The 27,087-nt window shown below is 35.3% G+C and overlaps 2 protein-coding genes across 3 annotated transcripts in view; both read right to left on the bottom strand.

Annotated features, from left to right (window-relative positions):
* Positions 1-21,766, bottom strand: part of cep162 (centrosomal protein 162) — a 266,615-nt gene extending 244,849 nt beyond the window's left edge. For both annotated transcript variants that reach the window (XM_073925133.1, XM_073925130.1), the window contains exon 1: positions 21,595-21,766. The gene's annotated coding sequence lies outside the window, so the exon portion shown is untranslated. The remainder of the gene's footprint in view (positions 1-21,594) is intronic.
* The window catches only part of si:ch211-198c19.1, a 202,907-nt gene extending 181,141 nt beyond the window's left edge, over positions 1-21,766 (bottom strand). Inside the window, exon 1 of the mRNA XM_073924436.1 lies at positions 21,595-21,766. The gene's annotated coding sequence lies outside the window, so the exon portion shown is untranslated. The remainder of the gene's footprint in view (positions 1-21,594) is intronic.
* Positions 21,767-27,087: the final 5,321 nt, after the last annotated feature.

Genomic DNA, 27,087 nt, shown 5'->3' with positions numbered 1-27,087 from the left:
CGAACTGAAAGTCTCGTACCGAATGGTTCAATACAAATATGCGTATCGCTACACCCTTAATATATATATATATATATATATATATATATATATATATATATATATATATATATATATATATATATATATATATATATATGTCATAATTTCCCCCACCCAGAACAAATGTGTGACTGCTGTCCATGTGTGAAAGTCTTACTAGCCAATTGAGTAAGCACACTTTTGTTCTGCCCAATCAGAATTGCGCAACCGAACTATGGGGAAAGCCCACAATAAAGCAAACAAACAGGAAAGCACGGACAAGTGGGATGATGGTGTCTGCCACTTCAGAAGCATTAATAGACTAACTCAAATCAAAGAAAAACAGCATGACAAATGTCACAGACACCGAACAAAAACAAGTAATTTGTAACAGCTGTCACAGAATTGTTGCTACAGCACAAGGAAATACAACAACCAGCACCTTAAAAAGCACCACAGGCGGCTAAATGAGGAGTGTCTTGCTAAAAAGTGAACTAAACGTATTGCCAATGAAAGTAAATCAAGTAGCTAGCAACAGCAAAGTACAATTTCAGAGTTGTTTGCAGCTGTTACAACATATGAAAAAACATCACAAAGGCACCAGGAGATAACTAACGCCATAACTCAATATTGTTTGCTCTAGAAAAAAAGAGAAAAATTATTTTCTGAATATCTATAAACAAATTTAAATAAAAGTTGGAGTTAGTTAACATCTTTTCAATTCCTTTTTAACTAACACAGCATCTTAGCAGTAAAAAGCTACGATACAGAATATTGAGTTAAAGCTCAATTAAAAAAATTAAAAAACTGCCAATCAAGTCGAAATTTAAAAAAATAAATCAATTAGTCGCAATTATATTTTTTTCCCCAAAATTGCACAGCCCTGGTCTCAAAACACATACTATCCATTCGAAATAGTATTCGAAAATAGTTACCAAAGTTAACTGGATGGTTCACGATTTCCGAGAGAAATTTGAAGTGCAGATCTAACAGCTAATATTGCTCACAATTTATTGTGCGTCGGACGTAAAATAGATAAAAACACGGCTAAAAAGAGTTTCACATTTTCCGCATTATATTTCAACTTTTATGAAAGAGGAAAAGAGGAAGTGCTACTTTTAAAGAGGAAGTAGTAAGTACCAAATCTTGCATTTTCTTGTTTCACATTGAAAAATTTACTTCACAAAAATAAATACTTTTAGGACGTACAGTAGTATAAATAGGGAAATTTGGATGAGCATATGCTATTCACTTTTCTGTTATACAAGATCAACAGTAATGCAAAATGTCATTCACCAATGAAAATAGTTGTAAATAAGGTAGAAGAAAATATGTTAATCTCAGAACACTGTGGCATTTTGTTACTTGATGAATCTGTTTCTGAACAAACCGAGTGAGCCAGTGATCCATTCATAATGACAGTCATTTGAAATAAATTGGTTCTGAATGAATAATTTGAATATAAGATTTTTTGTATCATACACTCAGACAGGCAGACAACTGCTGGCGGTCATTTATTCTAGCCATTTCTATTATTATTTGTAAGATATTTTTTGCATGTGAAAATTTTGGGAGTTTGACAGCCCTTTTATAGCTAATTATATTCACTGTGATGTTGTATAAGAAACAAAATTTACTTTTCATACTGTAAACATTTCTTTATGTATATTTAATTTATTATATCCATCCAGATGTTATTAAAGCAAACACTTTGCTTTACTAATCTTTCACTAGGGATGTGTAGTTGTAATATATACATAGATTAAATGCTAAATCACTCAATCTGATTGCATCTTTATGCTAATCACATAACTGTGGTTTCAGTTGTTTAAATTGATGGAGTCATTTATTCTTCACCTGTTAACCACCAATCAATTGCAATAACACTCATGCATATAAAGTAGGTATGATAATATATTGCAAATATTTTACAGTCAGGCTCTTCATAACAAAACTTTTGTTGTTTTTGTTTTGTTTCATTTCATTTCTGCTCCAGACTTAACCTTTTTCAAAATATCTCTACATCTTCAGAAATGTAATAAATTGTACGCTAACCTTTAAGATAAATTCTGCCATTTACACCGCACACAAATACCGGTTTTCTGTACATTCAAAATGACCTTTGAAATAAATGGCACACCCTGTTATATGGTAATATTCACATGTTTTCTTCAAAGGAAGTCCCTTTGTTTTTGAAAATGTTTTTCACTCCTTTAAAAGTATAGCATAATGAATATGTTATTTAAATACCACTAAAACAGCAGTTTGAAACTCCTGAATTTCCGTACACGACAAACATATAAATTTACATATGAATGCTGCAACATTTTCATTACTAAATGCCACCAATTAGATTTATTCAGTTAATTGTCAAGCACTGAGCCTGAGAAAAAATGAGATGCGGGAGCCACATCTGATTATCATTGATTTTGGTCTTGCTGACTGTTGTATCTCCCATCACTTTGCTTCAGAATGATGCTTATCCTATAATTCGAAGACAACTTCAGTGTTGTTGTGTCAAAGTTATACCAGAGAGGTGGAGTTTGCAAAGAATAAGATTAATTCACGAGTGTTGCAATGCATTCATCCATTTGTATTGTTTCGCTTGCAGATGAAAGCCAGTGCTATTAATTTGATTCATGACTTCTCTACACTTTAGACTGATTCTTCCTCACTCACTGTTAAAATATCATTTATTGCTCATTTATGTTCCTGGTACGGCTTCAGAGATGGCAAAGAAAGATAATCACTTGGTAACAGCAAGGCCCGAAGGTATAAAAATATTCCACATTAGAATTAGAAGAGAGTCAATAGTGAATATGGATTAAAGAGAAAATTTGCGTCATTTAACTGAGTCCACTCATGCATTCAATGCCACTTTGCTCTGTTTCCATGTAGCGTAAGAATTGGTCAAGACTGGGAAATACGCCAAGTCAAGCACATAATAAAATAGCATTCATTATTCATACCATTTCTGCCAACTCTGCGGACTGCTGTGGGAAAAGTGTCTGTGCGTTCATGGTTCAGACCTGATGCGCGCTCCGTTTACCTCTTCAATAAATCTTGTGCAACAGGCATCTTGAGAGGCAGGCGGTTTATTAAATCCACTGTGATTGTTTCGAAATACACTCTTTCCAGGAAACTAAAGTCATATATGGCTGGCTTCGGAGGACAGACAGTCCTTGTGTTATCTTGAATGATGGTGCTGTGATTAAAGGAGATACAGTTTCTTCGCAGCCGATGTCCTATGAAAGAGCTTAAGGTAATTAAATTTCTCTTGACACGTACAGATGCTCTTCTTAACCTTTCAATCACTTGATAATTTGAGGGGAGCAACAAAGTGAAGTGGCTGTCTTAAATCTGACTGTATATACTTTACAGTACTTTCTCTCATTGTCTTTAACTTAGAATTGCAGGAAAATAATGCAGGGAAGGTACTGTAGGGTGTGGGGCAAAAAACAAACAAACAAACAGAATTGCAGAAACCATTCATATAAATGGAATTTACTATAATATGAAATGTTGCTGAATTTGGCTAATACTATTTTTTCATTGAGAATCTTCTGAAGAAAGTGACTGACAATCCCAATTCTTGGGATTAATCCCATATTCAAATAAGTAAAAATAAAAAAAATATATCTAAATGCATTATAGGTTATGACACAACAACAGCATTTATTTGTAGAATTACAGTGGGTTTGAATCCTGGAAAAAAACTATTTGACAAGGAAATGATGCCAACACTTGACTCGAACAATCTTAAACTCCTCCTTTTTGTTTTTATTTTTACCTTCAAATTAGAAAAAGCCATTTTTTTAAAACAATATATTAAAAAGCATATTTTATATGTTTGTGCTTCAGGTTTAGACCTGTCATCCATAAATGACCCAGGAGTAGCCGGCTGTCAAAAAAAAAAAACTGTGTTCATGACTCTACCATTAAAAAGAGAATGGGGAAAAAAAAGGCAGACAAACGGCCAATGATGAAAATAAAAATGTAGACTTTGGAGTGGCCTAAACAAAGTCCTGACCAGAATGCAATTGAGATGCAGTGGCGTGACTTTAAAAATACGGTCCATGCTTGAAAAATCTCCAAAGGGGCTGATTTACAACAATTCTGCAAAGATGAATGGTCCAAAATTACTCCACAATGCTGTAACAGACTCATTGCTAGTTATCGAAAATACCAACGCAATCTAACTGCCATTCATAACTTTTTGATTTAGTGGCCAAATCAAAAAGCTTTTAAAATGCATTATGGTTTATGACTCAACAACTGCATTTATTTGTAGAATTATAGTGGGTTTACAAGAAAATATGCCAGCACTTAGCTCAAACAATTATAAACTTCACCTTTTATTATTACTTTCTTTCAAATTAAAAAGTACTTTTTAAAACAATGTCTTGGATAAATGACCCAGGAGTGGCCAGCTGTCAAAATTTACTGAGCTACTATGTTCATGACTCTACCATAAGAACTCTACCATGTCTTTGGACGTGTGGACAAAACCCACGCATACAGGGGGAGAATATGCAAACTCCACACAGAAATGCCAACTGACCCAGCCAAGGCTCGAACCCACTGAGGCCAACGTTCTACCCACTGCGCCACCGCATCACCAGTTTTGTATTTTGTTTTTCTGCAACTGCAGTGGTTGCTCGTTATCTCGGACTAATATTTTAATTAGTTTGATGATTTGAAACATAAGTGTGACAAACAATAAAAGAGATGCAACAAAGAAATTAATAAGGGGACAAAAATAGTTATTCACACTATTGTATACATTTAACATTTTTATTTAGTGTAGGTATTAGCCCTATTAAATAGCTATTAGATAAATATATAGTCGATAACTGAAAACTTTTGCTTTAATAATTGAAGAAAAGCATATCAAACCTTATTTTCTAATATGAAATAGATCATTGCACACACACCGATTAGGAGAATTGTGCAGTGACAAACAAGTGTTCAGGTATTCTCACTTGTGTTATAATAAATGTTTGTATCATATGTCGTGATTCTTTTGTTCACGCTACCTTATTACATTAACAGGGTTAAAAGTTCCGCCTTTTCTGGCAGTTCTTTCGATTCTCGGCACGTGCAGAGTTTCCTGCATGCATCCAGGCATTGTGAGGTTTAATTGGGAATTTTATGTCCCCTGCAGGTGATTTCAGGCATATTATTTCCTTCTCGCTGACACCTGCTGCCCACCAAGGTCATCCTCACAGGAAGCAGACACATGGGGAGAAACAACAGCAAATCACAATTAGCCTAAATAATGAGCTTTCACAAAGCATAAGCATGGAAAAAATTGTGGGTGTTTTGGAAATAGTTCATTAAAACTAGAATTAGAAAAATGGTCGCATTTAGCCAACACACAAGAGCGTTAACATTCTTATTTACACCTTAACTTTGAGTTTTTCCACAACTAAACGCATCTTCTCTAATTTCAAGATTTTTTTTTTGTTCTCATGCATGTTGGAAGAGATTTCTTTGCTGACCTTTCCAGCTCCCTCAAAGCCTCGCTTGATCAAAATGCCCTTCAACAGTTTCCTGGGCGCCGGAGCTAATTGAATCTAAAAGACTACAAGTGAACCCGAGGCCGTGGTAATGAGAGCCGCTCAGACTGAGCACAAAGGCTCAAGAGAAACTAGTGGCCAATCTCTTGGTCAGCCTCCTTGCAAAGGAGAGAGAAAAGGGCAGTGGTTTGCTCTCTCTGATCACCAGCAAGAATTTCAAAGGGCATTTTGAGTCACCCTGGCCTAAAACACAGCACTAATGCTGGCCAGGAATTTATGCACTGACAAGGCTGAAAGGTTAGATTGACATTACATGCCAGTGGTGCACAAGAGGCCTAGTAGTGAATATTTTCTGGAATTCCTCAAACAGTGACGTCTGACCTTGTACAAAAGCAGCAGCATTTGTTATAATTGCAGCCACGCTGAAGGAAATGGCAAACTTAACCTCCGTCTTTGGCTGCTGTCTGGTTTAATTAAGCTGAAGTTGTGCTGTGCCAAGTAATCTTTTTTTTTTTTTTTTTTTTTTTTTTTTTTTAGAAGTACAAAAATCACATAATTCATTGGATTACAGTTGTTCATTTTCATTTTCACATTCATATTAAATTTCCTTTAAGTGTTTTTTTTAAATAATTTTATTGTAGGGCTGGGCAATTTAGCCTAAAAATCTAAATCTCGAATAATTAAAAATTTTACCTTGATTACGATTAATGAACAATTATTTTATTTATTTGTAAAAAAATAAATTTGCCCTCAAAGTTCACTGACAGGTTTTGTACAATAAATAGGCTCACATCTTACAAGTGAGAGAATTTTAAATTGAAGGTGCAATACTTGATTTTAAAATAAATGAAACGCACGCACACACACACACACACACACACACACGCACGCGCATGCACGCACGCGCACGCACGCACACACACGCACACACACTCACACTATCTACTATCTATGAGTATTTATTGAACATCAACATTGAACAACTGTAATTTAAACACACATTGGCTAAAACCAACAGTCACTTTTGTCTTATAAAAAGTGTAAATAAATAACTTGCTCTTTTGCAAACAAAATCGATTATTTTTAATGTTTTTCATATTAAAAGTAGGAAATAAGCAGTATCTCTTCTAAATAAAATAACTCTTGCATATCCTGTAGATAAGATTTTAAACAGTGCATTTCTTGCATCTTCTGTAAACAAATATTTTAATGTAAATAATAATTTTATTGTAATGCAAAATGCCATCAAGACATCTCTGGTGCAGCTTCCAATAATATTCAATGTAGTGCAAACGTGAGATATGTAGTTACATTTTTTGAGGTTTGTGACAAGACCACACCGTGGCATTTAATGCAGAAATCAGCCTTAACAGCGCAGGGTCACATGATTCCACACGCATTAGGGAAATTAAAAACATTTACCTGGAAAAAATGTATCGATTATAGGTTCTAAATGCCGATTTCGGTTACTTTGTTTAAAAATCGCCCAGCCCTACACTATTAACAATTATTTTAATCATTTTAAAAATAAATACGATTTTTTAGGTATATTTTTTAAGTGTTATTTGTTGTAATACAAATAGATACGACTTTAAGTAATCATGAGTTTTAAAGTTTCAAAAGTTCACATTTAGATATTGCTTGACGCTGTTAGCAGGTTTGGCATGCTGAGCCCTAAGCTCAGACATAATTGAGCCCAGGGCTCCCACCTAGTCATTTAGCTTTAAGGTGGTCCGAGATCAGGTAGGTCTCCAGAGCTACTCCTGGTATAGAGAAGGAGATGGAGTGGAAGGGGGATTCTGCCAAAACAAAGATGAGGGATGTAAGGTGAACTCTATCTATTTATTGTAGACTTGGATCAATCTGATTGGATTATTGCTGATTACAGATGAGAGATCAGTCACAATCAATCATAGCATGTGCTCCTTTCGAAATTAGTTTTTAAAACTTCACTAAAATTAATATAATGTTTTTAATAATTCTGCTAAGGTGACACCTGATACATAACCAACACAAGCCAAAATGATTGAGTGAGTAAATCATAACTGCAGTGGGGTTTATCCTGGTAATTCTTACTTTATATTTTCTTCTAATTGTATACAATACTGTTTCAAATATAGTTTTCTTTTTACATTTCAATGTGTGTTTAGAATCAGCAATATCTGCAACCCCACAATTAGTCATAACTAAACAAATTCAAAATTTATGGCTCATTACATTTCCTAAAACATCAGTAACAAAATATGATACATTGTCATTATCCAATCAGAAAAGACACTGATATACATCTCAAGGTATGGTTAATTCATTAAAAACAAACACATCCACAAAACAAGATGCACATTTGATTCCTTAAAGCAAACTGTGATTGATTCCTTGAAGCATTCAGCAGTATTTATTTACCCTTTAAGATTGTGATATTAAAATATTGTGTAACTTAGTCACTGTGTAGAAAAGTTACACCAAAAGGCCTGTGTTACAATGAATGATTTGGTTCTCCTCAGGTTTTTATCCATATCTTCAACACAATTTAATAAGTGGAAACTTAGTAGAAAAGGATGTAGTCATTTCCTTCCAGGACATTGCTTCCAGGATTTATTGCACTGCTGTGTATAAATGTCCTACATGTAGAATTCTGACAAACTAGGGAGTCTGGGTAGTCCTATTTGAGTTTCAATACAAGCTGATGACACAAGAGATACAAAAAATATAAACAAACATGTTTACATACAGTGTATCCCCTTTAAAAGCACTAGCTCTTTTTTCTTTCATAGAAAATCAAAATCTACAGGTCGTACTGTAGTCTGTCTTGAAGAATACATACCGATATACAGTATACACACCTATTTTATTGGTTACCGAGTTCACTGTAATTCTTATCTTAAACAATTTTTTTCAAATTCCTGTCCATTTCTGTGCGTAAAACATTTAGTGAATCTTCAGCATAATAAATATGCCCATGACTCAGATCTGTTGTGTAAAGACAAGTATAATGAAAATACATTCACACTTTCTCAAGGATCATTTTAAATCAACATCTGTTAACATGAGTCAGAACAACGAGGCAAAATGGACTGACCTTGGCGACAACCTCTACACAGGTGCCGTATAAACCGTGAAAGTAACAAGTCAGGCTTTACACCCGCACCTGCTCTGCTCGTAACTTGCTGGCAGGGCGAAGCAGTTTGGTCTCAGTCATTGATGATGGAAAGGGCTCCTCCAGGGCAGAGACGCCTCTAGAACACTTGGCCACAATAGACTGAGGTCTGGTGATTAAAATCACATCAGTACCATGGAAACAGGGAGCTATATTGCTCCCCCCGGCCAAATTACCACCCCATTTTAGGCTGTATTTTACACCAGACAATGCTATGCAGATTTTAGTGAGGGCAATTAAGGCCTGATATGTGCTCATATGCAGGCAGGCTGAAACCAATAAAGGGAATACAAGTGACTTAGTGTTTTATGTGCATAAAAGTCACCTCACAAACTTTGAGATGCATCTCTGCTACATCATAAATCTAATTTACATCAGTAGAGGAATACTTTTTTTTAGTTATTAAGGATATTTTAAGAGAATAATTGGTATGTAAAGTGATACTTTTTTCTACTCCAAACATAATATCTACAATTCATTTTAATTTTTCAGACAATTATATTATATTTTTTGTAAACTATATGTAAATATATTTACTTAATATTTATTTAAAATAAAAAAACATTGGTAAAATTAGCAATTTAATCTTGACTGAAAAAATATAAAGAGAAAATTTCAATAATAGAGACCATTTTTTTTTTTTTTAATTTTTTGCAGACGGGCTTCTTCCTGAAACTATATGCCATCTTACCACTGGTGGTGCTGTTGAGCTAAAAACTTAGAAACCAATTTTTTCAAAGCCTTAAGCAGACTCTTTGTGCTCAAAACATGGCTTTACTAGAACTGAAAGCATAAAATTTAATTTAGCATATTTTCTCCTACTCTACGTAATACATTTTTTTACTTAATCTTAATTTCTTTAAAACCTATTTCAAAGCGTTTTGCTGACTTCCACCTCCAGTTTGCGGGAGGGTTTTTATGAAAGTAATTTGCATTAGTCACACACTGTAGTCATTAAATAAGAGGGCAATATTTAAAAAAAATAATGTTGTCTAAATTGCCTAAATAATTGTCTAACAAAACACAAAGTATCAAACATTTATTTTCATTTTTCAAACAATTTATATTACGTATTTTGTAAACTATATGTGAAATATGTTTACTCAATATTTATGTAAAATAATAAAACATTTGTACAATTACTAAAATGAATCTTGAGTGAAGAAATACAAAGAGAAATGTCTATTAGTCGATGTCTATTATATCACTTCCGGGGTTTCGTCCTGAAACTATGCTGCCTCTTCACTGGTGGTGCTGTTGAGCTAAAAATGTGGAAATTATTTTTTTAAAGCATTCACCATGCTGTGTTCATACCAGATGTGGAACACACAAATAAATCAAGATATTTGCATGTAAATAGACACAAACATTTTAATTTTACTCGCTTCATTTGCGTGTCATATTTGCTTCCTTTTCATGTCAAATTCACCTCACAATAGATGCAGATTTGCTTCATGGGCAGGGCTTCTGTGTGCCGGTGACTCTACCTTTGTTGCTGAATGGCTAACATAGATTTATTGAAAGAACAGCTGTGCTTTAGAAAGGCTGATAAACAGTGTTGATTTGTTTGGAGCTGTGTCTGAGTGCGCTAGAATCATTCTGTGGTGCACCCAGTTCCATGAGTTCATTAATCCCGCCAGAAACTATACCTGGATGATGAAGGCTTTCAGCGGTGCTTTAGACTAAGCAGAGCCCAGTTTGATCAGCTGTTGTTCAGTATCGACATGAGGATTGTCCCTCGGGACACCAACAGGCGCTTCATTATAATCATGCACGTACAAGAGAAAGCTCATGATTGGTTAACGCATCGCGAATGTCTGCTGAAGTTCAGATTTACGCAAAACGCGCATCAATCACTCACATGGCTCAACTCATGCCCTTTCATTCACACTCATCACGCCGCAGGATGTCTATTCTTATCTTTGCATTGACTTAACATGTAAATCACTAGCACTTGACGCTTCATCCGCATCTGGTGTAAATGCAGCATCAAACACTCAGTGCTTAAATTATGGCTTTACTAGTACTAAAAGCATATGATTTTAATTAGCATTCCGGCTCCTCCACAAAATACAATGTTAATTTAATTGGTAACACTTTACAATAAGGTTCATTAGTTAATGCATTTACTAACATGAACTAATCATGAACAACACTTGTACAGCATTTATAAATCATAATTGAACATTTACTAATGCATTATTAACATCCAAGTCCATGCTTGTTAACATTAGTTAATGCACCATGAGTTAACATGAACTAACAATGAACTACTGTATTTTCATTAACTAACGTTAACTAACATGAACAAATACTGTTGTAAATATATTGTTCATTGCTTGTTCCTGTTAGTAAATGCATTAATTAACATTAACTAATGAACCTTATTGTAAAGTGTGACCATTTAATTTAAACCTAATTTCCTTAAAACTTAAACACTTCCTGACTTCCACCTCTTGTTTGTGGGAGGATTTTATGAAACTACTTTGCATTAGTCCCACACTGTAGTCATTAAATTAGAGGACAATATTTTAAAATAGATTTAAAATACATTGTAATTTTTCAAAATATATTATATATTTTGTAAACTATATGTAAAATATATTTACTCAATATTTATTTAAATTAATAAAAAAATCTGTAAAACTATGCAGTCTTACCACTGGTGGTGCTGTTGGAAAAATGTGGAAACCAATTCTAAAGCATTTTCCAGACTCTTAGTGCTCAAAAAACATGGCAAACAGATTTACAAGTACTGAAAGCATTTTATTTTAATTAGCATTTTTCTCAGTCACATAATACATTTTAAACTTAATCTTAAACTAAATTTCCTTGAAACTTTTCCTGACGTCCACCTCCATTTGGTGAGAGGCGTGTTTAAGAAACCAATTTGCATTAGACACACACTGTAGTCAATAAAGGAGAGGACAATATTTAAAAAATAAAAAATACATTGTCTAACAAGACATCAACACAAAGTGCACATGGAAAAAAAGGCTAGTCTTCAAACTCACAAGACTACATTCAAAGCAATACAAAAGGTGACATTTTGGAGAATAAACTTTGTTGCTCTTTTCCATGCAATTACGCAGAATAGAGAGTGAAGCTTTCAAGCATACAAAAGACTCTTTTGTGCTCCATGAATGAAAAAGTAGGAGTCATATGGGTCTGGAATGACATGAGGATGAGTAAATGATGGAAAAAACGAAAATTCTTAGCGACCTCTTTCTTTAAAATTCAATACCTGTGACAAGAAGACCAGATGAAAGAGCAACAATCATCCAAGTATTATATCACACAGAAAACATCCCATTGTTTACTTGAACAATTAACGAAGGCTCCATGAGCAACAAGTTCGCAGAGTTAATACGAAATTAAAAATGAATGACAGCATTCAATCTCCAAATGCATTTATAATAAAGCAGAGCAAAATCCAATTTTCGGTGCGTGTTGACTTTATTCTGTTTCTGTCAGGCCCGCGCTTCTCATTATTGTCTAGTGTATTTTCCGTGGCAGCCTCTATGATACGCATGGTCTGTTTGTGTGCGTTTTCATATGAAGCGGCCGAGTTCTGGGTTACATTTGTTGTTTCTCAATAATTGTTATGGATATTTCTTGTGATGAGTTGCAAGTCAAATACTGACTCCTCTGGTTATGTTAGGCTTGAGTTCACATTTATATGTAATGACAGTGAATCTTATAGCATCCACCCTGCTTTTGGCTTATAAGACGTAGCCATAGAGCTATAATATTTGATAAAGATCTGTGTTTAATTTAATTTGAAAACACAATGACACATTAAATGTAAATTTCCACAAAAGATTTTTGAAATATTAGACAGTCTACAACTTGCATTTGATATGCATTCTTCATGTAAATAATTTTCTGCTTTTTTAATAGGATAAATGAAAAAAAGAGCTTTATTAAATATCATAGCTTTATAGCAAAATTTTAAGTAAAAAAATGAGATATTTGATAAAGCTGTTATTTATTTATTTATTTTCCTTCGGCTTAGTCTCCATTTTAGAGGTAGCCACAGCGGAATGAACCACCAACTATTCAAGCATATGTTTTACGCAACAGATGACCTCCAGCTACAACCAGTCCTGGGCAACACCTATACACACTCATTCACACAAAACCGCCAATTTAGTTTATCTAATTCACATATACCACATGTCTTTGGACAGTGGGGGAACCGGATCACCCAAAGGAAACCCACGCAAGCACTGGTAGAATATGCAAATTCCAAAAAGAAACTTGGGCACTTAAAACAGTGACCTTCTTGCTGTGAGGCGTCAGTGCATTTATTTATTTAATTCATAAATTAATTTATTTAATTACATAGTGTCTTATGTTTTTTTTAAAGAGAGTCTAGAACATTTTGTGTTCACAAAGTTCAATTGCATTAAAAAAAAACATATAATGAAAATGACACTGCACTTATTCTGACTTGTACATTAAAAAATATAAAAGAGATAAGTCATCATAATTAAAAAAAAATATATTATTTAGGATTTGCTTGAAAAACAAATCATCATGCATCAATCAACATATTAACTCGACAAGAATTTCTAGTTAATAGAACATATTTTTACAGTACCTGTAGTTTTTCCCAGTCGTTTTGTAAAGTGCAGAACAGGATGACAGAAAAGAATTAAAAGGTAGTATCTGAAGGTTTCTCTCAAAAAATAAAAAATAAAAAAAAACAGGAAAACAAAAACAAATAAATAAAACGTCTTTGTTTACATGCTTTGATTAAAATCATTATATCCAAGTACTTTATAAATAATATTATTATTAATTTATATTATACTGTATATCTAAAATGTTATAGCTTTTGTTTGTTTTACAATGGTTTGTTTATTGTTTTTATTATATCCAAGATTTGTAATTCTTTAAATGATTTCAAAATAGCTTTATGAATAAAATAGCAAAATAGGTTTTATGTCTTCATTCATATGTTGTGAATACAAATATGTATTCATTATATCCAAAATAAAAAAAGAAACCCAGCTGCTCGTAGCATTGACAGCTGTGACAGCTCTTTTGCCCGGTCTCTTACACGCACGCATCTAAACGCACACGTTTCATGCACAAACACTTTTTAAATGTGACAAAAACTCTGGACAAGTGAAAGTTGGCTGCTGTGTCTTTAATGTGGTGTAAAGATTATTATTTATCATATTATTTATGTTATTAAAACATAAAGGAGGATGTAGCAAAGAAATACCACTTATTAAAATATTTACTTTTGTTTAATTATTATAATGATGGAACTTGCGACCTTAGTTGGCTAACGATGGTTTTTCGGAAACGCACCCATGTGTGGGATTTTTGATTTAGGGGCCGTTCGCTCGCACTGGCCCGACAATGAAAAAGTGGTTGTTCCCAGCACCACCTAGTGGATATTGTGTAAAGTGTTTTATTTTTATTTTTTTTATGAAAAGGCAGCTTTTGCTGCTGCAGTACAGCATGTGACTGCGCGTGACAAATTGCAGCAGTAAGCGTGAAGAACTTCTCAGTGGCGATATCTATGTACTATTATTACACCAAATTACATTTTAGTTGTGGTTTTTATGGTAAAAGACTAAATGAAGAAAAAAAAAAAAAAGTAGAAGCTTAGGTGCATGGCCCCAGACAGTACAAAATACAGACAGTGCAAAATACAGACAGTGCGAGTACAGCACTGTCAACAACAGCATACTCCCCCAAAAAAAACAGGACAATGTAAAATTGACAGCGATATGTACAATGAATAGGTGTACACATAGTTGTAGGCGGTATTGTTTCAAATATAGATTGGTTAAAGTGCAGTGCATGCTACATATTGATGATATGCAGTGAGGAGTATGGAAGAGTCCGTGTGGGGTGTGTTAAGTATTCATCAGCCTGATAGTCTGAGGGAAAAAGCTTTCCTTCAGTCAGCTAGTGAGTGATCGGATGCTGCGGAACCGTCTGCTTGATGGTAGCAGAGAGAAGTTTATGGCTTGGGTGGCTGATAATTCTCTTGGCCTTCCTCATGCACTACTTGGTGTAGATGTCCTGGAGGGAGGGAAGCTCACCTCCTTCTACGTGTGCAGCAGTTCGCACTATCCTATGTAGGCCAATGCAATTGCTGCTGGTGCTGTTTCCATACCAGATGGTGATACAGCCAGACAGGATGCTCTCCACAGTGCAGGTGTAGAACAAGCGGAGGATGTGGGGGCTCATTCCAAACCTCCTGAGACGCCTGAGGAAGAAGAGAGGTTGTTGTGCCTTTCTCAGCACTGCGTTTGTATGAGCAGTCCATGTCAAATCCTCAGCTATGTGTACTCCAAGAAACTTGAAAGTGCTGACTCTCTCCACTGGTGTCCCGTTGATGGTGATTGGGGTGTGTTCTCTCTTTTCTCTCCTGAAATCCACCACCAGCTCCTTGGTTTTGCTGATGTTGAGTGAGAGGTGGTTTTCCTCACACCACTGCGTCAGAGTGTGCACCACCTCTCTGTAGACCGTCTCATCATTATTGGTGATTAGGCCCACCACCGTTGTGACGTCCAACAATGACGTTGGAGCGGTGTTTGGCTGAACAGTCATGTGTGTACAGGGATTACAGAAGTGGGCTGAGAACACAGCGCTGTGGAGCACTCTGACCACCTGGTGTCTTATTGACAGGAAGTCCAAAATCCAGTTGCACAGAGAGCTTGTAGGCCCAGAGCCTGGAGCTTCACCACCAGCTTGTTTTCCAGATGCGACAGAGCATTGTGGAAGGTGAAAGCAATTGTATCATCAGTGGAGCTGTTATTCCTGTACGCAAATTGCAGAGGGTCAGTGTGAGCGGACAGTACAGAGCAGATGTGCTTTTTAATCAGCTTCTCAAAGGTCTTGCTGAAGATATGTGTTAGAGCAATTAGACGCCAGTCATTCAAGCATGTGGTTTTAGCTGATTTTGGTATGGGCACAATAGTAGCTGTCTTAAAGCATGTGGGAACCACAGACAGAGAGAGCAAGAGGTTAAAGAAGTCTGTGAAAACTCCCGCTAGCTGTTGTGCGCATGGTTTAAGTACACATCCAGGGATGCCATCTGGGCCCGTAGCTTTCTGGATGTTCACGCGACGGAAAGATCTTGTTACGTCTGCTACAGAAACAGAGAGTGTGCTGGCGGTTTCGGTTTCGGCCAGGGGAGAGTGCAGTGTGTGCGCGTGCTCTCCTGGGCTTCAAAGTGGGCGTAGAACGAGTTGAGCTTGCCCGGGAGAGACGCAGCAATGTTTACAGTGGCGGATTTGTTACTTTTAAAGTCCGTGATGTAATTAAGTCCCTGCCACATGCTCCTTGCGTTATTGGTGTTAAATTGACTATCTACCTTGGCTCTGTATTGATGTTTTGCTGCTTTGATGGGTTTCCTGAGGTTGTAATTTGCTTGTTTTTGTTTCTCAGCATTTCTGGATTTATAGGCAGATGTTCACACTGATAGGGCTGTTCGAACTTCGCCATTGATCCATGGTTTTTGATTGGGGTAGATATGGACAGTTTTTGTTGGGACCACGTCTTCTATACATTTCCTGATGAAGCATGTAACGGTGTCCGAGTACACTTCTATGTCATCATCAGAAGCTGCCTGGAACATATCCCAGTCCATGTGATCAAAAGTCCTGAAGTATGGGATCCGATTGGGCCGTCCAGCTCTGAAACGTCCTGAGGTTGGATGAGGGAAAGAATATTTTTTCCACATCTGACTGTAGAATATTATGCTTTTATTGTTTTAATGTTTGAAAAATTCTATCAGTTCGCAACATGATCAAACATCCGAAACCGGAAAATAAAAACATGGTATACAAGTATTGTACCTTTGGGATCTTTGAAGCCTTTGTAAATGAATCCAAGGGTGGATGAAAGCTACAGAAAGGTCAATAAAAAGGTTACCTCGCTTTGGTAGATCTAAGCAATCAGGCTAGTTTTGATCGGACCCGTTTGATTGAGACTGAACTTTGCTGCTCTCTGCTGCAGTGTCCAGTTTATGGTGTTAACCACACAGCAGACGGCCCAGAAGGCATCTACTCTCCGGGGACTCTCTCTGGTGTGCGCTGGGAAGAAAACTGAAGGTCTTGAGTTAACCGGCACCATTAGATACTGTGACAGCCTTTATAAATCTTTTATCCTGTTCTTTGGTAGTGCTTCTTTGATACATCACGACAAATTGACTTTGGGGAAGGAGTCAGATAGTATCACAGACTTTTACTGCAGAGTCGGGCAAATAATCCCTAAAAACTCCTGCAACCCAAAAAGAGTGCATGAAGGGGATTGACGGATATATCTCACCCCAAACCTTTTTCTCTGTCACGGCTTATTATTTCTGTAGGTGTTCTCAAAAATAGTGTGATAAATACTGGCCGATCCTTCTGTTCCTGTTCACTTACACCAACTTGTTTACCAAAAATGTCCAAAAAACCCACAAGCATGACAAAAAAACATGAAATGTGCTGCTTCACAAGGTGACCATGCACTGAGATTTTAAATTAAAATGCTCCTACTGACCACATAATCACAACTGCTCGTTATTGAAAATATACAATGAGCCAATGACATGGCATTTAAGCATGTGGTCAAAAAGATCTGCTAAAGTTAAAACAGGACATCCAAAAGGTAACATTAGGTGATTTAATTGACTTTAAAGAGGAGCTAATTAAGCATAATTAGAATAGTTTGACCTACAAAAACCTTTAAAATATGCACTAAATATCCCTCAAGACACTGAAAACGTATACATTTTTATTAATAACTTACATGTAATTTAAATACATTCATGAATTTGATTCACTGTAGCATGTATTACCAAACTACCGAAAAAAGTTAACCCCATCGTCAATGTATAATTCGCACACTGGTAATGTCAGAATTTGGCGCGAACAACACAAAAACATTGAAGGATTTATTCTTCAGTAAATCACCAATTCAGGCTGCTGGTTGTTTTACCAGTGAGCTTTGTTTGAACACCACAGCCAACCACTGTAATGTTGCTGACCAGGTCTGTCACTTTACAACAATGGTGTATCTTGTTATACTTCCAGCAGGATAATCACAACGCTCAGCTGAATTGTAAAAAATATCTGTTAATTAACAGTTTCTGTTTTTTTTTTTTTTTTTTTTTTTTTTTTTTACAAGTGTTTTTTATTTATTTACAGTTGTGAATTACATTATGGGACCGTGACCTCTGCTCTGACAACTTTTAATGTTGAAACTAAATTTTAGAGTTTAACAAAGTGACTTTTATTGACATTCATTATATTATTTCTAACTACTAAAATAATAAATAGTATATAAACAAATAAGTCTAACATAACAATGCATCACTTTAAACTATTAAAAATGTTAATAAAAGTCAGTTTATCAAACTTTTCAAGGTTAACAGTTAACAGTAGAAAGCTCAGAGTACCATAACACAATAAAAAAAAACAAATGGTAAAAAAATAAAAACATGAATCAGAAAATATTAAAAACTGCTCACTTGGACATAATGAGAAATTCACAATACTCATATGAACTCAACAATCACCAAATAATAAATAAATAAATGAAATGAATTCATCCATTTATTACAATCTTTTTTTTAATCATATTTGAGATTTAGTGAAATGTATGCATAACTATCATATCAATATGGACAAAAAATTATGAGCAATGTTTCCAGAACCTCAGTGAATCTCTGCCATGAAGAATGAATAAAGTTCTGAAGGCAAAAGGGCAGCTATTAAAGTGTCTGGAGAGTATACTGTATATCTTTAAATGCTGGAATACAGAACTTTTGTACTAGGCCATTTCTGTTCTTTTCTCAATATTCTCCTCTGATGCTATTCCCACTTAACAACCTGCATTTTAGTACTATAATCAACACATTCATCTTCATTCCCATCCAAAACAAAAGCAAATGAGAATGAAAGATGAACTGGGAAATGCCAGACTGAATCTTTTAAAATAAGAAACGATGCTCGTCTTTCTGCATATTGATGTTTATTTCTTAAAATGTTTGAAAGAAACAAATATCTGTCTTCTTGCTTCAAAACAAAATGCTTGAGACTGGATAGACTGCATTAGAATGTGTATCCTAATAGAGATACACTAGACTTAGCCTCAGATGTCACGTCCACAGACATTTAGCTGAATGTCTGAGGTCTAGGGTGCACAAAATTGTCGTTTGATTGACTGAATTAGTGCATCCTATTCTTTAACAGTACACCAACAAATCTTGTCATTACAACAACAAAATAGTTTACAAAGGGCAAGTTCAAACTAGATGAACATTGATTTGATTTAATCATGATACAGTCCAACTTTTCTGAATATTGTTTATTGTTAGATTATTTTAATTCATTTGATTATACAAACAGTTTGATCTGGCTTTAGACAACCAATGTTGATGTTTTTAAGATTAGTTTGCTAGGTTTTTAATAAATGTGAATAATAAACTAGTTGCATTGTTTTTTCCAGTACTTCGGTAGCACCGCAATACTATGGCTCCAAAATACTGGCGGTGCCACTGTAGTTTGTAAATGGTAGTATCGTCATTGACGGTTCTACAATAGTTCAGTTGAGTTAATGATTAGTGAGCCATTAAATAAATAAAATAAATATTTTAAAAAATGATAAAAAAAATATAGAACGTTAGGAGCCTATGATGCATTGACTATAATGGAAAGATGGAGCATAAGTGAGCGAATGGACTGATCGGCATGATGGCAAATCTATGCCAAAAAGAATCGAGCGCACCGGTGGTTCACACATGCGGCGAACTGCAAGAGGATAAATGCTCACAGAACTGAACCTAGATACTATGAAAATTAGCCCAAAGCTTGTTGAAAACCATTGTGTGTGCACATGTTCTGTGGGCCCGATAGGGGGCCTCTCGGTTTATTTCTCAAAGCACATATGCGCAATTGTTTTTCTTTCTCTCAAGGCTGATTCTTTACGGACCCTTCTCTTTCATCGCGTGAACACTTATTATTTCTATGCAATCGAGTTGAGCCACGGCTGCAGCCGATGATCAGTGAGATTAGTCGAGCACAGGGAGGGCGGAGTTGAAAACGAAACCATCGATTCAGACGGGTCGTAACTTTCTGTAGTCATGACAGATCATATGGTGTGGTCAGATTTTTTTATTATTATTGAAGTAACAACAAAAGTACAGTATATACAAACAAAGCATGCAATAAAGAGAAATGGAAATGTACAGATTCAAAATATCAGTACAAATGATAGATTTTCAATAAGAGAATTATGAATTCAATTTATGTATTATAATATATAAAATACAGTATTTTGATATGTTGCTTTATTTCATAGATGTAAGTTAAGAATTAATACAGTATCGCAATACTACTTGGCATCGTGATACTTCAGCTGGTATTGTATCGTCGCCTAAATGTTGTGCGTGGAAACTAACTTTACTCCGTAGAATAAAAAAAGAAAAAGAGAAAGTGATAAAAACAGGTGATAAAACAAATGGGGTCATGTTATCCAGCTTTTTATAAGTACTTAAAAAATAAAAAAATTTACACAGTGGTGCAGTAGGTAGTGTTATTGTTTCACAGCAAGAAGGTTGCTGGGTCGCCGGTTCGAACCTCGGCTAAGTTGGCGTTTCTGTGTGGAGTTTGCATGTTCTCCCTACATTTGCGTGGGTTTCCTCCGGGTGCTCTGGTTTCCCCCAGTCCAAAGACATGTGGTACAGGTGAATTGGGTAGGCTAAATTGTTCGTAGTGTGTGTGTGTGTGTGTGTGTGTGTGTGTGTGTGTTTGTGGATGTTTCCCAGAGATGGGTTGCGGCTGAAAGGGCATACGCTGCGTAAAATTGTGCTGGATAAGTTGGCGGTTCATTACGCTCTGGCGACCCTGGATTAATAAAGGGAGTAAGCCGACAAGAAAATGAATGAATAAAAAAATATTAACGGACAGAATCTAAAATATCCCATGGGACAGAGTAAAATTCCATTAAAATACAAGGTCTAATGAGAATCTAAAATTCAAAATCTGATCCTATAGGATAAAATTAAGTCATAATGCCCAACTTGATTTTAAAATCCAATAGGATAAAGTGAACTTCCAACAAAAATTCTGAATGTCCATTATAATCCACTAGGATCCTTTGGATAAACTAATCCTATTTAAAATTCCAATTAGATTTGTTTGACACGGGAATGGCAAAAATAGTAAGTAATCATAAAAGACAATGTTAGAAAATATAAATATATTGTGTTCTTTTACAAAATCAGAAAATACACACTAAATTATTATTATCTTTTTTCTTGTTTTAAGTGCAGAAAACTTTGTGTGCACTCTTTTTCTTATAAAAAAAGAGGGTGTTTCCTAAGTTAAAGTGCATCGAGTCACTCTAGTCTGCTCTTTCCAGGTACCAAGGGAAGAGGAGCAGTTTAATTGCTACAACATGATTTATTTGACAGAGCCTGAGGCAGTTACAATGTCCTATCCTCCACATGCAGCACTGCAGAAATGCCAACGCCAACAACCCTCATGAAAAAGTGAAGTAGCACAGGAACAACTCAGAAGACCAAAGAAAAATTTATATTGGGAAAAACATATAACAATTAGGCTACTTAACGAAGGCCTGTGGAGCATTACACAAAAATGTTTTCTTTTTGAAGAGACAAGGAAATATCTGGTTGAGGAATATTCCATAAAACACATTAACAAATCTTACACTGAAACTTTCGACAAAATAATTGGCATTCTGTAGTACTCTTAAAAAACAGCTCTGACACAGGCTAATACACAAATACAAAACAGAAAACGCCACATAGTTTTGTTTCACACTCACGCACTTTTTGATAGCTGACAAAAAGTCTTTCATGGAGAAAAAAACTGAATACAAAACTGGCACTGCGACCATGGTTAAATACATTTGGCTTACCAGAAACAGATAGTTGTAGCCTCCTAAATCCAGTAGCTCTTGAGATGCCTGTGATTTCTGTTACTGTGTAACTTTGCTGTCATTGACAAATATCCAGTGTCATACTTGCTATGCAGTATTCGCGTGTACAGAGCACATTTTGTGAAGCACACAAGTTTGTTTGGTTGACATCACGTGTCAATTAGCCACATAACTATGTATGCTCAAGCTCCGCCTACTGACCGTTAGTACTTTAACATGATTACAAGTGCATCAGCATGGCAGTGCAATAATCGCAATTTCAAGTGTTTTTAATTTCACAAAGCAACAAGTTGCAGCTAATTTTTCTTGCCAAACAGTTTGAAACCAGGGAGAATGTCATACAATTGTAGAAAGGCATAGTTTTTAATAAGAGAACAAAATTTTATAAAAAAAAATGTGACATAGACATCATCATTAGTTTGTTCTGGGCACTTGACAGTGAATGACATTGCTGTATTTGTATCTGACATGGTGTAACATTTGTTTACAAATATGTTTATTCATATAAGCAAACAGTAGCCTTTCTTACAAAATTAGGGCTTTAATGTGAACTAAATGTTCAAGTTTTCACACATTTTGTTTAAAGATTTTTTGTTTTGTTTTTTACTCCAATCACCTATATCAAAGCAACACACAAATGATGTAGAAATATGGGTTTACAATTAATCTTAATTAATAAATTTATCACACAAGAGTCAAAAAAATCCTAACTAAATATATAGACGAATTACTATGTTTGTAGACGTTCAGGATGCGCGTGCAACAAGGTGCCAGAAAAAAAAATGATGTTAATGTTGTTTTCAAGTCACACTTGCAGGTTATTTCAGACCAAATATTCAAAGTGCCGAGGTAAACAATATAGGGAGTGTGTCACAAGTTGACACTGAATGAATGTATAAATATAAAACCAACTTTACCTTAATAACTTTCACGTTATATTCTTAGCATTCAGTGTCCGCAGTTTAAATAACCATGTTTAAGTGCTTTTGATAAAATCATTGCAGCAATCAAAAATGAGTAATGTGTATGATTCACCATAGTATGCACTTAACCAATATGTAATGAGAACTGCAGTTCAGCACTTTTAAATGGGTTGTCACTTCATTCAGCTCCTTTTTAGGCAAAGACGTCTGCGGTTGGCATTAAAAGCAGTTTGGTGTACGGTAAAAGTTCAGTTTTTTTATTTTTATTTGGCATCCTACTGCACAACATGACATGTTTACTATTGCAACAGGTCTCTTTTTACATCCGGGAACCCATGTGACATCATGTGTGACGTAGGTTGGTAATTCGTCAGTAAAAATTTCAGTTGTGTTATACTGCAAAAATACATAATATTTTAACATTTAAGAAATTCAGAAGAGTAAGGCTTACAAGATACATACAGATCCATTAAACACATACGCTCACCCGTCTCTCTTTTTCGAACCATTCTTTGTAAATCCTAGAGATCCCAGCAGATCAGCAGTTTCTGAAATACTCATACTATTCTTTCTGGCACCAGCAACCATGCCACGTTCAGTGCCACGTTCAGTCACCTTTCTTCACCATTCTGATGCTCAGTTTGAACTGTAGCAGAGTGTTTTGACCATGTATACATGCCTAAAGGCATTGAGTTGCTGCCATATGATTGGCTGATTAGAAATTTGCTTTAACAGTTGGGCAGGTGTACCTAATAAAGTGGCCAGAGAGTGTATAACAGATGATGCCTGTTGAATTAATAAGGCTCGAGGACTGTAATATGTCCTGCGAACACAATAAGATAAATTAAGATGTTTAAGCATGGTTTAAGGCAGTGAAGCAGAAGATGACGACTTGCTGGTGAAGTGACCTTCATGTGGGTTGTGTGAGAGCCTGGCTGAGAGGCATTCATGGCCACATTATATCAGATGTTGAGCATCGTGATGACGGGGGCACGTATGTGAACACCTCTCATGTATGGAAATGTCTTGAAGAGGATAACACTGAGGGTGCTAAAGAAAGCCTCGTCTCTTATAGTCAGTGACTCACACATTACTTAAAACTAAACCAATGCAAAACAGCTCTCACAACTGAGAATAAGATCCGATCCACAGAGACTCGCTGTATGAGTCCAGCACTTATTTGAATCTGTGACTCAACCATCACTGTTGCCTTGGTGAAACGCTGGATTCAGTTCTGGAAAAAATATTTTGAAACCTCGTGAGATGCTTGCTGCCTACACCCTATATACAGTGATGATCAGAAATAGAGATCAACCTACAATTTTCAAAGATTGCTTAGTCTTATTTGTAGTTCTCCCAACAGGAGTGGCTTCTATTCCAATCTAGAATTACTTTTTAAACCATAATCTTTTTCATAATTCTTTAAATAACCTAGCACCCTCATATCTTGCTGAAGTGACATTAAATTATAAAACAAATAGATCTTTAAGATCCAGCAAGCTTTGACCTCTCCAAGTTCCAAGTTGTGTGACAAAAGGTGATTGAACCTTTGTTGTTGCTGACCCCTCATTATGGAGCAAACTGGCTACCTCCTTCAAAATTGTGCCCTCATGACCTGTTTAAAACTCTTGTTAAAAATCCACTTACCATCCATTTTCCCAAGCCCTAGTCTATATTCTGTTTGTCAGCTGTTCCGTGGCTAATTTATTTATCATTATGTCAGTAATTGTTGCTTTGACTGCTATACCTGCTGGTTCTTTGATGAATGTACAGCCCCTTGGATCAATTGGTAGTTGTGTGAAAGTATGAAAAAAGAGTGTAAGAAAATAATAACACTGTAAAACAATAAATGATAAAAAGTGAAGACAACAAATATATGTGTAACTCAACAGTGCTGGACAACAGAGTTGAGGGTCCACGTGCCTTTTATTTACAAGATTAGTCAGGCAGGCAACGGTCAAAACAGGGGTAAACAGATAAAGATAATCCAAACCCTGGTCACAAACAGGTGAATGGTCAATACAGGCGGATACAGGTGTGTTCGTAATCAAATAAGAACCGTAACAGGTGTAAGTGTGTGGTGCATGTCAGGATATGTAGTTCCTTAGGTGACAGGGTTGTAGTCCCAGAATGTTGAATGTTCTTCAGTGATCTATCAGGGTTAGATCGCTGGACATTGTGACAATATGTTGCTTTAACTTATTTTCAACCAGTCAATCAGTTTTCAACTAAATTTGTTCGACAGTTAGACAGTTTAACTTACTATTTCTAGCCAGTTGAACTGATGTAAGTTGAGATGATCAGAAAAGTTAATTTGATTCACCTAATACATCAAAGGCAGAAGAAACTTTTTTTACAGTGAAAGTAAGAAATTAGAGGTTTTAAAACTTATTTCATAAGTTACATAAATTCTGAATTACAGTTCTAAAATTTAATTACAGTACATATACTTTCTGGTAAAGAACACTGATCAAATTTTGAGAACGTTTTCAGGAACCAATGAGTTAATATGGCACCTTGTGGTAAATTCCTTAACTATCTGACAATCTCTATCTAACTGAACTTTGTGGTTTTCACTGACTTTGTAAAATGGTAAAGCATTCTGAAGTGCCTAAATCATCATCATCATCATTATCATCCTTAGCGCGACAATCCATTACTGGATCCTGGCTGCCTCAAGTAATTTCCGCCAATGTTCTCTGTCCCGGGCAACTGCCCACCAATTCCTTATTCCTAAAACATTGGCGTCACTGCTAATGCAGTCTCGCCATCTTGGTTTAGGCCTTCCTACTTTTTACTTTTTATACTAAAATGCCTAAACCCTTTAACAATAGGTTGTACAGATGAAATCCGTAGGGAATAGGTTTTCAGCCACAGCAAGACAAGTTGGTCAGTCTAATCTTCAAAATGTCACAAACTCATTTAAGCTCATCAAAAAGCCTTGTCATCCATGAAAGTCAAATGAACAAGAGGACACAATATTGTGGATAATCTCACTGGCACATCAGTTTGCTCTCTGCATTGAGTCAACCAAAGACCAACACAGATTTTACATAGTGACTAGGGCAAACTAATAATTCAAGGGGGCAAATAATTCTGACTTCAACTATATATATATATATATATATATATATATATATATATATATATATATATATATATATATATATATATATATATATATACATATATATATACATACATACATACATACATACATACATACATACATACATTTAATTTTTTGTAGCACAAAGATCATCAAAAGAATTCGCCCCAACCACCTCCCCATCATTCTTCCTCTTTTCAGATGGGATGGTGGGTCAAATCAAAGGTTACCGTGGGCCAACTGGGTCAAATCAAAGGTTACCGTGTGCCAACTTTGGCCCATGGGACCTATTTGGGCATCTCTGAAGTAGACTAACCTTCGCTAAGACTTAAAATCCATCTGTTGTGCTGTGCCCTTACTGAATGAGCACTGTGCTATGTCCCACAGATCACACTATTATGTTTCTTTTCTTTTTCATTCTTTTATAACCTGTTTTAACACATTTTAATCTGTTTTTATATTATTTGTATATAAAAAAACTATTATGTTTCTTTTCTTTTTCATTATTTTATAACCTGTTTTAACACATTTTAATCTGTTTTTATATTATTTGTATATATATATATATATATATATATATATATATATATATATATATATATATATATATATATATATATATATATATATATATATATATATATATATAATTGTCTCTTTTATTCCTGTTTATTGACCTTATTCTCCCAGACGAGTGGGCGCTGCCATTTGAATCTTTTTGGCACGAGACTTCCGGTTCACTTCCATTCATTTTTAGACATTAAAAACTGCTCGTTTCGCTGTTTGATGTTGCAAACTGATATTTCCTTGTTATATTATTCTACTTGGTCTGTATAGTCATGCAAACATTTGTTTGTAGAGCAAGTAGTTTGACCGTTTTTTGCCGTTTATTATTCCTTGTCATTTCTCCCATAGGCGACTGAAACGGAAGTTCTAAGACAACCGCGAAAACAAGAGCACTTCTGCATTTTAGAATAAGGTCAATATTAAGCACTTTGAATTGCCACTGTGTATGGAACGTGCTATTTCAATAAACTAATTTTTTCCATAAACCAACAAAATACCATAATTACCTTAACTCAACCGTAAATTATTCCGAAAATCAGAGAGGAATAACAATCATGTAGAAGTGCATAAACCTAACCGTAGCAAACTGTAAATGTATCCCTTGATTCTTACTGGCTTCTTGGAATAATGTTTTAGGATCAACAAAGATTTTCATCCAGGAACATGTTCTACTTGGTGAAATCAGGTTGGTGGAAGTCAATAGCTATTATTTCATCCAAAGATGTGAATAAGACTTATTTGGAAAAACTGAAATATAGCATAAAACATTTGTGAATAAAGCACTGTTTCCAATCAAAGAGAACAAAATCAACACTTCCTTAGGAACTGTTGCCAAAAAAAATCAAACAGAAAACTGGAACAAAAGCCACTGTC

The sequence above is a fragment of the Danio rerio genome, chromosome 16, assembly GCF_049306965.1.
Source record: "Danio rerio strain Tuebingen ecotype United States chromosome 16, GRCz12tu, whole genome shotgun sequence".
Lineage (NCBI taxonomy): Eukaryota > Metazoa > Chordata > Actinopteri > Cypriniformes > Danionidae > Danio > Danio rerio.
Note: the sequence above shows the minus strand (reverse complement) of the source record. Positions and strands in the feature narration are given on the sequence as shown.